The sequence below is a fragment of the Rattus norvegicus genome, chromosome 7 (assembly GCF_036323735.1).
Source record: "Rattus norvegicus strain BN/NHsdMcwi chromosome 7, GRCr8, whole genome shotgun sequence".
NCBI lineage: Eukaryota > Metazoa > Chordata > Mammalia > Rodentia > Muridae > Rattus > Rattus norvegicus.
Genome location: NC_086025.1, coordinates 126,995,864 through 127,006,311, shown reverse-complemented (window position 1 = coordinate 127,006,311; position 10,448 = coordinate 126,995,864). Strand labels below are relative to the sequence as shown.

At 41.2% G+C, this 10,448-nt stretch overlaps 1 long non-coding RNA gene across 1 annotated transcript; it reads left to right on the top strand.

The window, feature by feature from the left end:
• The first annotated feature begins 953 nt into the window (after positions 1-953).
• LOC120093714 (uncharacterized) lies at positions 954-10,206 on the top strand. The gene is made up of 3 exons (XR_005487342.2): positions 954-1,115; positions 3,110-3,200; positions 8,000-10,206. It is a non-coding gene; the product is annotated as an uncharacterized LOC120093714 (long non-coding RNA).
• The last annotated feature ends 242 nt before the right edge of the window (positions 10,207-10,448 follow it).

The window sequence follows — 10,448 nt, the reverse complement described above, 5'->3', positions numbered from 1 at the left end:
CAGTTAGTCCATAGTAAGCAATGAATCTAGCTTAGCACCGTTATTATAAAAATTATATTATTTGATTGAAAACTTCAAGGCGAAAATATCAGCAGAAGAGGCCATCATATATATTTATACTAAAAGGATATAGTAGTTACATAATGTTTTTAATGAATTAACTTTTAGGTTAATGTAGCAATTCATGCTGTGGGCATGGGATTGTGTTTTAACTTACTTTTAAAACCTAGTTTCAGCAGATTAATTTTTATATGGATAATTGACTTGTTTTCTTCCTAAATGCTGTTTCTGTCATATGAGATAATACGTGTTAGTTAACAATATAAATAATTTTAGCAAAAAAAAAAAAAAAGCATCTGCTGCAAACAAGGCAGAAGCCATCTGCAGCAAATCTTCCACATCTGAATTAGAAATACATGCCTTGCACTCTGCAGGCTTTGCCCTGTAGGAGATGGAAGGGTCGTAGAAACCAATGGCCTTCTAATTTGACATCTTGAAACAAGTGAAATGAAGGACACATGTGAACTCAACAGGCATTAACAAATTCATGGTACACTTCACACTCACACATAGGATCTCAAAACATTTATATTTTGGATAAATACAGAAAACTTTTCCTCACAAGCCCCGACTTTCTCGTTGCTCATGGACAATCTAACAGGAGGCCATCTCAGCAGTGAGGCCAAACTGAGCAAAGGCAAACACTGGCACATTCCTGCCTGGCGTTGCCGGCTTGAATTCCGCAGGGAATTCCGATGTCATGTGTTTTTCATTTTAAATTCTGCCTCCTTGAATTCCCTCCCCGTTCCCTTTCCCCAGTGCCCAAAGAATCTCTAACAGATAAAAACGTCCAGCGGAGTGGTGGACACCTGCCCGTTCTGTGTCTAACCAATCTGAGCCGGAAGTGAATGAGTCCATCCGGTTCATTACCAAGCTAAGGTCAAAGTGCCAACATTTGGGAGCCATAACTTCTTTATTCGAAAGTTTAACTGTGATGAGCTTAGCTGCTATCTCCCGTTTTGTTCTCTCTCAGAGAATCCACAGGGGTTGTCAGTCTTTAAGGACAAACCTCAACGCATCAGCTGTGCTGCTGTTAGATTAGGATGAGGACTGAGGTGAGCAGCCACAGGTTACTAGGATGAGGGCGGAGATCATCGATCAGCCTCAGGTCAGGACGAGTGCTGAGATGAACAGCCGTAGGTTACTAAGACAAGCTCTGAGGTGATCAGGTGATCAAGAGAGAAAGCTATCTCGGGCCTTACAGCTTAGGAGGCTCTGTCCACGGAAGAGGAACCTTAGGCCTTGGCTAGGAGACAGTGTACCATGATGGGAGCAACCTGGAGGGGATGCATCCACCTCACTGTTGTGGCAGGGAAGAAACTGGGGTCCCAGAATCATTTTCAGGACATACCTTCAATGACCCCAAAAGCCTCCCACTAGACTCACTGTCTAAAGTTTACACCCCCAACAATATCATAGTGGGTATCAAGCCTTAGAGGGAGCCTTAGAGGGATGCTTACAATTCAAAGTACAAGAAACATTCGCGCTACAAAAGGTCTCCCACTCAGCTTCCTAAAAAGGCTCCATCCCCTGACTTCTCGACATGACACTCATCCAGAGTGCTTAATAGAACGTCCTACTTCTGCATTCTAATACCAAACAGGTCAATGCTATCCAGACCTAGCCTGACCACAATTCTAAGAAGCAAGCCGACTTCTGTAGTGCAGCCCGCATAACCAACATTTTACTCTTTCTATGACAAAAACTCTGGCAGTGCTACAGGGCCGGGGAGACAGCTCAGCCTCTAAGAGCCCTGGCAACTCCTCTAGAAGGCGCAGGTTAAAATCTCGGCCGGTACCCACATGGCAACTCACCATCATTCGTAACTATAGTTCTAGGGGATCCAATGCTCTTCTGGCCTCTGCAGGCACTAGGCATTCACCATGGAACATATGTAGGTCAAACACCCATGCACATGAAATAGTAATAATAAAAAAGGTTTGATGTTGTTTTTAAAGGTTTGCAGTGATGGATAGACAGGGAAGATGCATGGTGAGCAGAAAATGCCGCTTATAAAAGCCTTAGCCAACTCTGTTGAAGATGTGCCTTGGGAATGTGAGGCACACATTTACCAGTTACCAGATAGAGAGATGATCAGAATTTCATTTTCAGCAGAACTACCCAATTACCCACATTCTTTGCTTCCTCATTATGTACACATGATGCAGGATAATTAGAATTCAATCGCTAACGTGGAATTCAGCTCTCCTCTGTAATTGCAATACATCATGGAACCCCTCTCCCCCATGAACCTCGTAGGCTGCATTCAACGATTCTCAGAAATATTAATCAAGCTTTAAGAGTAAACAGCACGCAAGCTTTCCCTATAGTAAGCTTTACTTTATAAGAAGCTTTCTTATTTTGCTTTTCTGTTGTCTATAGGTGTATCTTCAATTTTTTCAAAGCCTATTTTTTTTTTTTTTTTTGGAGCTGGGGATTGAACCCAGGGCCTTGCGCTTGGTAGGCAAGCGCTCTACCGCTGAGGTAAATCCCCAACCCCTCAAAGCCTATTTTTAACTGTGGGTCTTAGAAGCGTTAACCTACCTTATAGCCCACCACCCACCAGAGGTAGTAGAAAAGAAAGGATACCAGAGAAGTGGACTGTATAGAAAGGTTCTTTAGAGCAACTCCCATCTGTGTTGTCTGGAAATTGGCAGTTCAGTTCACACGTTAACAGTAGCAGCAGCAGCAGCAGCAGCTTGATCCACTTGCAAACACTTCACAGGTACAACAGCAGTCCAGTTCAGTAGAGTTGGGATAGCAAACATATATCAGTAGTGGTGGCACTACCTAGCAGAGATAGCCAGGCTTCAGCCTAGGGACTAGTCAGCAAGAACAACCAAGAGGGAGACCAGGAAAAGTTCTCTGCTGTGTCTCTCTCTCAGGGAAGCGAAGATCAGTTAAGATGTGAGACCAACAAGCATTGCACAGCGAGTTCTATAAGCAAGCCTAGTTCAGCGTGCGCGCACACACACACACACACACAAACACACCATTGTCGGTTGAATCCTTTCTTATACTCTCTCCAAACATCATGTGTCCTTCACAGGTCTTGCTACAGCATGTGCCTTGCTGGCCTTAGCACGTGCATCTGTCTCAGCTGACATCACTCTGCCAATCAGCCCAAGTCCTCAAAAGTGGTAAGAAAGTGCAGCACACCACCAGAAGTTTGTTGATGTGTTTCTCTCTATGGAGTCCCGACAAATGTAGCTTAACTCCACAATGTAAGGTGGACTAATACATGTGTGTCGTTAGCAAAGAATCCTTCATCATGTACCCTTCCACGTGTTTGCTTTAGCGAACAGTATTTCACCTGTGTCTGCTATAGCAAAATGTTTCTTCCATGAGTCTGCCTTGGCCTTTCACCTGTGTCCACTTCAGCTAAAACACCATCCGACTGACTTTGCAAAGAACCCTTAAGTTTCTGCTTCATAAAGGTCAAATCTCAGCCAAAGGTTTATATAACTAAATCACTATAGCATTTATCACATGAATTATGGAAAGAATGTAAATAAAAGTACATTTCTATCTATGTTTTATATAAATGTTCCAGAAAGCAATGTGAAAAACTTACTGGATTTAGTTTTTAAATGTGTGCTGGTAGTATGGAGGTTAAAAGAAAACTACATTTCTCTTCAAGGGAAGACTTTCTAAAACTATTTTTTTAATTCGAAAACTATTTTTTTTATCATATGTAGTATCTCTATCAATGGGCAATGCTTAGAAATCATCAAGATGAACAGGGGAAGAAATCTTATTGGTGGGTCACACTATAGTGGCATTATTATAAGGGACACAAGAAATCTGTCACCAGAACTTTGTGAATGTCTGGATCTCTTTGGGAGGGGAGAGGAGAAAAATCGTGTTTGGAAATGGCAGGAAAATATCTGGTACCACCCTGAAAGATAGGAAAAACCTAAGAAAGAAAAAAGATGGGGTGAGAAATGGTGGTGGTTTGAATGGGAACGGCCCATAGCCTCATAGATTTGAATGCTTACCAGCTGCCTGCTTATCCAGATATAGAACTCACTTCTTGGCTCCTTCTCCAGCACCAAGCCTATCTGTGCACAGCAATGCTTCCCGCCATGATGACAATGGAATAAAACTCTAAATCTGTAAGTCAGGCCAAATTAAAGGTTGTCCTTTATAAAAGTTGCCCCGATCATGGTGCCTATTCATAGCAATGGAAACCCTAACTAAGATAAGTTAACTATGACAAGTCCATAGTCCACATTATCCTAAATGGAGTAAAATTCAAAGCAATTCTATTAAAACTAGGAGATGGGGATTTCTACTATTCCCATTTCTCCTCAATGTAGAGGTAAAAGCTCTACTCATTGCAATAAGAAGCATCATGGAAGAGGGAGCAGAAAGATTGTAAGAGGCAGAGTACCCGGGAAGTTTGACCTGTGTGTACCTCTTCCAGAACGTTCTGTATGAACTAATTCTGAACACTGAAAGAATCAGTAGACCTATTGGAAGGGAGGAAATCTCATGGAGTCCCACTCCTAGACAAATAACTACAGGCCATAAATAATTTCTGAAAGAGGGAGAATTAGCCTCTCCCTGGGATGAATCCCCACTCGTTCCACTGGTTACCAATACAAACTGGTTAATCCTGTAATTACACATAAACAACAAAAGTGGACTCCGCAGATGATTGTATTTACTATTTGTCCTCTCTCTCTCTCTCTCTCTCTCTCTCTCTCTCTCTCTCTCTCTCTGGATACTAAAGACAAAGAGGTTATCAATGTGGGAGGGAATAGGGTATTTAGAGAAAGTGGACATGGATCAGGCTGAAAGGAGGAAATGAAAGGTACAGAAGTGATGAAATGATATTGTAATTTTTTTAAAAAAATTAAAATTTAAAAGCTAGTTCTATGAATGCCTGATTGGAACTTACTTACAAGTAAGCAACCCGCTCCTCTCAATTCAGCATTGTAACGTCTCCATTGAACTATTTTTTTCTGATCAATGATCTAATTGTTTTGATATGCAAGTAAGACATTCTTCCTTCCACAAAGGATATGAAGTAGTTAGCATGAAAACAATGTTAAAAATACTAATAAAATTGTGAGCTAAGAGTAGGAATTTGGAGTAAGAGCAATAAAGGGTAGAAAAATAGAAAATTGAAACATAACGAGATGTGCAAAGCCTTGCATGTCTGCTAGAAGTCAGGAGGAAAGCAGAGAGAGAGAGAGAGAGAGAGAGAGAGAGAGAGAGAGAGAGAGAGAGCACCAAAATGTCACACATGGTTCATAAAATATAAAGAAACCAATGGGCTAGTGAAGACAATGTTTTCTCTTTAAATTAGGACCAGAGAAAAATTTCTCCCTTTGTCCTCATAAGAGTGAGTAGATAAGAGCTCTTTCCTTATGATATGTAAATAATTGATATAGCAACAAATTTCAAACGTTTTTCTAAAAAATGCACTTCAATATATCATAATGGAAGATACACCCCAATTTCTCCTCTAAGGAGACATTACCCACTGGCAATTAAGCTGGAGTCCAGGTGTGCAGAACTCTGCAGCTGATTTTTTTTTTAGATGAACAGATTTATCATATCTTATGGTAAAGAAAATCCGCATAGCCTGGCGTATTCCACTATAAATATTACAAAGCTCTACTTTTCACAAAACGTTAGAACTGCAGTAAGATTAATACAGCAGATAGTTCAAGCAATGGCTTACAGTAAGGACTCAAAATGCTGAGAATCAATCAGTCATAGATACGTAACTACAAATGTCCCTCCTGAGAGGCAAAACACAGAAGGGATCTGTGTGCTGGTGATGGCTGGGATTGTGGAGATGGTGGGTGATCCGGGAGCATCCCAACTTTCTGTCCAGTGAGGACATGGGGCTACAACACCCCATTCATCGCACTAGTCCTTGGCAACCACTTCACATTTTCTGCTTCTACGAACTGGACAATCTTAGCCACTCCCCTTTAGTGAAAGTGCACTGTGTCTGTCCTTGTGTGGCTGGCTTTTTCACGTAGTCACTGGGTATCCTTCCTGTGCATCCACACGGATACCTATGGTAGGACATGCTGTTTTTAGTCTGGATATCCCATTGCGTATGTTTCTTTATGCAGTCATTCAATGATGAGCGTCTTTTCCATAACGTCTTCAATGTGCAAGTCCTTTACATTTTTTAAATTTGTTCGTAGCCTATTACTTTTATACCATTGTAATCGCATGTGTGTTGTTAGTTTGGGGTTCTCATTTCATGTACGGTCTTTATTTGTTGGGGTAAATTCTCTCTACATTTTTACTGAGTGTTTTTATCAAGATGAGCTGCCAAACTCTGTCAACTATTGTTTCACATTTATCGAGACAGTCGCCTGGCGTTTTTCTGCATTCTTTTGGAACAGCAGGTGATATCAATTTGTAGTTGTTAACCACCCTTGATAGATTTTCCTATTGGTTTTCTGTGTTTTATTCTATTAGCTTTGCCTTAATGTTCATTAATTCATTCCTCTTTCTAAAACATTGATTTTAGCTTCTTCCTATTTTGGTATCTTCAGATGCAGGGTGAGTTTAGGATGTGTCTCTTTTATAGGCTTGTACTCACTGTAAAGATCTCTTGCAGAATTGTCTTGACACTTACCAGAAGCTTAGTGAAGTTTCTCTCACACTGGGAGCAATGCCGTGCATTCTGCATCATTCAAACCAGATTTACAAGGAGGCAGAGTCTGCTGGAAAGCCAGCACTTGGCAGGTCACTACTGCCAACAATGTCTAAGGCTGTGACTCCTCCGAAACGGTACTGCAGCAAATGCACAGTTAGTTAGGTCAGCATTCCTATATGTAACTGCCGTGCTAGCTGACATTTCTACATTTTTGGTACATGGTAATAATTAGTACTCTTTGTGAGAGTTTGCACCAAAACTCTTAAGTGTTCTGCGGCCAATGACAAAATTAAAATGCCTGACACTAATTTGTTGAATACGGTTTTATTATATTTCGATTCTCTAAACATCAATATTTATATATGTGTATATGCTTATATATATTATGTATATATTTATATATTGCCTGTGTGTGATAAGTGAATATGATTTATTTCAATCTTGAGATTTCTTTATTGTTTGGCACATAAGGAATCTCTTGGTCAGAATATTTTTAAAAATTATAAGAGACTCTCTCTAAAAGAATAAGGTTTTCACTGAATATGTAACTGAGCTCAGTTATAGAAATGACAAAGATTTTAAAATAGTTAGAAAAAGTCATCCATAAATTTTTCAAAAATAGCTCAAACACATCATTCATATCAGATTCTTCCATCCAGGAAGTGGATAGCTGTGCTTTGGAGAATTTGGTCATGTGTTTTCTGAGAAGTTTGAAAGATTAACATAATTTGGATTTTAGAAAATCCATGCCTTGTGAAACTGTAAATTATCTTCATTGCTAAAGGCAGTCCTAATTAAATATATAATCACTGGTAGCTGAAATTGCCACAACCGAAATAGCAGATGTGTAGCAAAGCAAGCATTTTCTTGGTTCGTTTTAGGGAAAGTTTGTGCTTGAGAGCATTTCTGTTTATGCCTCTGGACTATTACGATATGCCTTAGCTGGTAAAACTGCAGTGGGAAACAATCCCTGGTGTATCCCAACGAGTTATTCTCTGGCCATGAAGTCTATAAGCTTGGCATTGATTCCAAGGTTGACTGTGAGTCCAGAAATGGTTCGAACACTTAATAAAATTTTCTAATTTACACAATTAAGTTTTAATTCAGAGACTACATTCAAACTACAAAATCAGATATTTTGCCTCATTATGAGAGTTAAAAATGAAATAGTTTAGCTGCTCCATTATCTCCTAAGACCACCATGAAACAGTTAGAAAAAAAAAACAAAAATCTTAGAGATTAATTGTTCACATTTTTCTCTACAAAACGAGAAGCCCCTAAAATACTGAAAATATTGGTCCCCTACAGTCACGGCTCAGGGGATACACTTCAGTATTTACCCAGGTCTGCAAGACCATCATCCTGCAAGACCGTCATCCTGCAAGACCGTCATCCTGCAAGACTGTCATCCTGCAAGACCGTCACTTTGTCTGGAGCCAAGGCCCTAAAAATAAGATATTGCTCCTTGCACATCTACTGTTGTGATAAAGACCGTGACTAAAAACCACTTGGGGGTGAAAGTGTTTGTTTTACCTTACTCTGTAAGATAACAGTGCAGTGTGAGGGGAAGTCAGGACAGGAACCCAAGCAGGAACCTGGAAGCTGGAACTGAAGCAGAGACCATGGAGGGGCTATGGAAGGGTACTCCTTACAAGGTTTTTCTCCATGACTTCCCCAGCTTGCTTTCTCATACTGCCCAGGACTGCCTGCCCAGGGTAGCACAGCCCACAGTGAGCCTGGCTCTCTGACACTAGTAATTAACCAAGAAAATAACCTGCTAATCTGATGGAGTCACTTTCTCAGTTGACGTTCCTGTTCCCAAATGATTTTAACTTGTGTCAAATTTTATCATGTTTGATACAAAGAAAAAGAAAAGGACTTTTAAGTAACCCAGTTATAAAGATTAAATTCCAACATCATTTTGACAATTTTTTTTCAAAGTATTTCAAGGTCAGGTGTGTGTGTGTGTGTGTGTGTGTGTGTGTGTGTGTGTGTGTGTGAATTAAAAAACACATTACAAACATGAATATCAGAAATATGACTATAATGGAATATTAGATTCCATACCTCATGGTAATTAGAAATAATAGGCATTTTATCTAAAACTTTGCCTGGGTTAATTTTGAAAGACAGAGAGTATGTTTGGTGTAGGTCAGTAAAATACTTGGCAAAAGGTTCCCTGTGTGGTGCTGCCATTTTGTCCTCTTTGTTGGTTAACGCCCACTGAGAGAATGTCCCCCAACCCTGTTCCTGGAGTGAGAGCCAGTTTGCCTGTTTGGAGAGCGCCAAACCTAAGGAAGCTTCACCAGAGCTCCCCATGACCTGCGCACAGCACCAGTTTCCTGTCACATCTTAACCAACAAATGGTAAACGTTCAACTCTGTCCCTGCTTGCCCTCTTCCTTGGTGTTAGATTTAAATGTTGAAACGAGATCCTAGCCCAGTCAATGGTAGCCAACCAAAACCAGTCGATCATTGATCCCAAACCCCTTGGGTATTCTCTCAGAGTCTACTTGAAGCAAGAACATGTATATTAGCTTTTGAGCAGAAGTCTTCTAAAATAACAGCAGCCAGGAATACCTGTAGTGGACGCCTTCGCCGACTTAGTCAATGAGAATCACCCAAGAGGAAATGCAGGTGAATGGATCTACCACTGGAAAGACTAAGGTAATGGACTTAACAGATTTACCAGGCAGGCAAGCCCTTCAAAACAAAGGGACCCGACGGTCTCCTGCCAATGGGATGCTTTTCAAGGAAAACACATCGCAAATCACATACAGAATTTTTAAGTTATTCACCCAGCCTATTTGGGAAACCAAGAAGAAAGGAACTAGCTTTAATTCTATATATTTTCTTAACAGCCTGGTTTGTTTTTAACTATCTGTGTAAGCGTGTATCTGTGTGTGTGTGTGGGGTGTCCGTGTGAGCTGGGGTGCCCTCTGATATGCAGCAGTCGTAGGCAGTTGAGAACCACTTGACACGGGGAGTGAGAACCGAGCTGAGATCCCCTGGAAGAAGAGTGTGTGCTCTGAACCAACGAGCCATCTCCCCATCCCTTTAGTCTGAATATTATAATCCAATATGTACAAGCCCTGGCATTTCCCATTGCAACCAATATTTCGAAAGTTGACACATTTTCTTTCTTCCCTTTAGTACTATGCTTTGAAACCCATGTATGCTTTGTATCTGTGGCACTTCTCAGTTTTGGCCACGTTTCAAGCCCGCCGTAGCCACTCGAGCCTCGTAGGCCCCACACCAGACAGTACAACAGTCGGGAGTCTTTAGAAACCTGTCCGTCTTCTGGGTAAAGTCTAACACAGAATAGAGGAACCTCTGGCAGAAAGTCAACTCCCCTTGACTGGGTAAGGGTGGCCATGGCAGGCCCCTGAAAGTCCCCCAACCCAGCCTTAACTTAAGCCTCAGGTTTGTGGACAACATCTGACCTCCCCTTGAGCACCCTTGTGAGGGTTTAGCAGTTTTGGTCATTGACCTACAAAATAAATAAACCAAATTAGTCGTGAGGCCAACAGCCTATAACCTCAAACTCCCAAGGCTCCGGTGGGAACAAAGGAAATTGGCCCTATATATCCTCAGAGCTGCCAAAGCATTGTGCGGTCCAGCTGTGGACCTTAGCACCTTGAGCCTGCTGGGAACGCACAGGCCAGTAACAAGCCTGGTCTTGGAAGAAGCAGCATTTGGGGCAATTTATTGTCTCTCAGTTGTTTTCGAAAATCAATGGAGCCTCGTTAGGGAAAGGG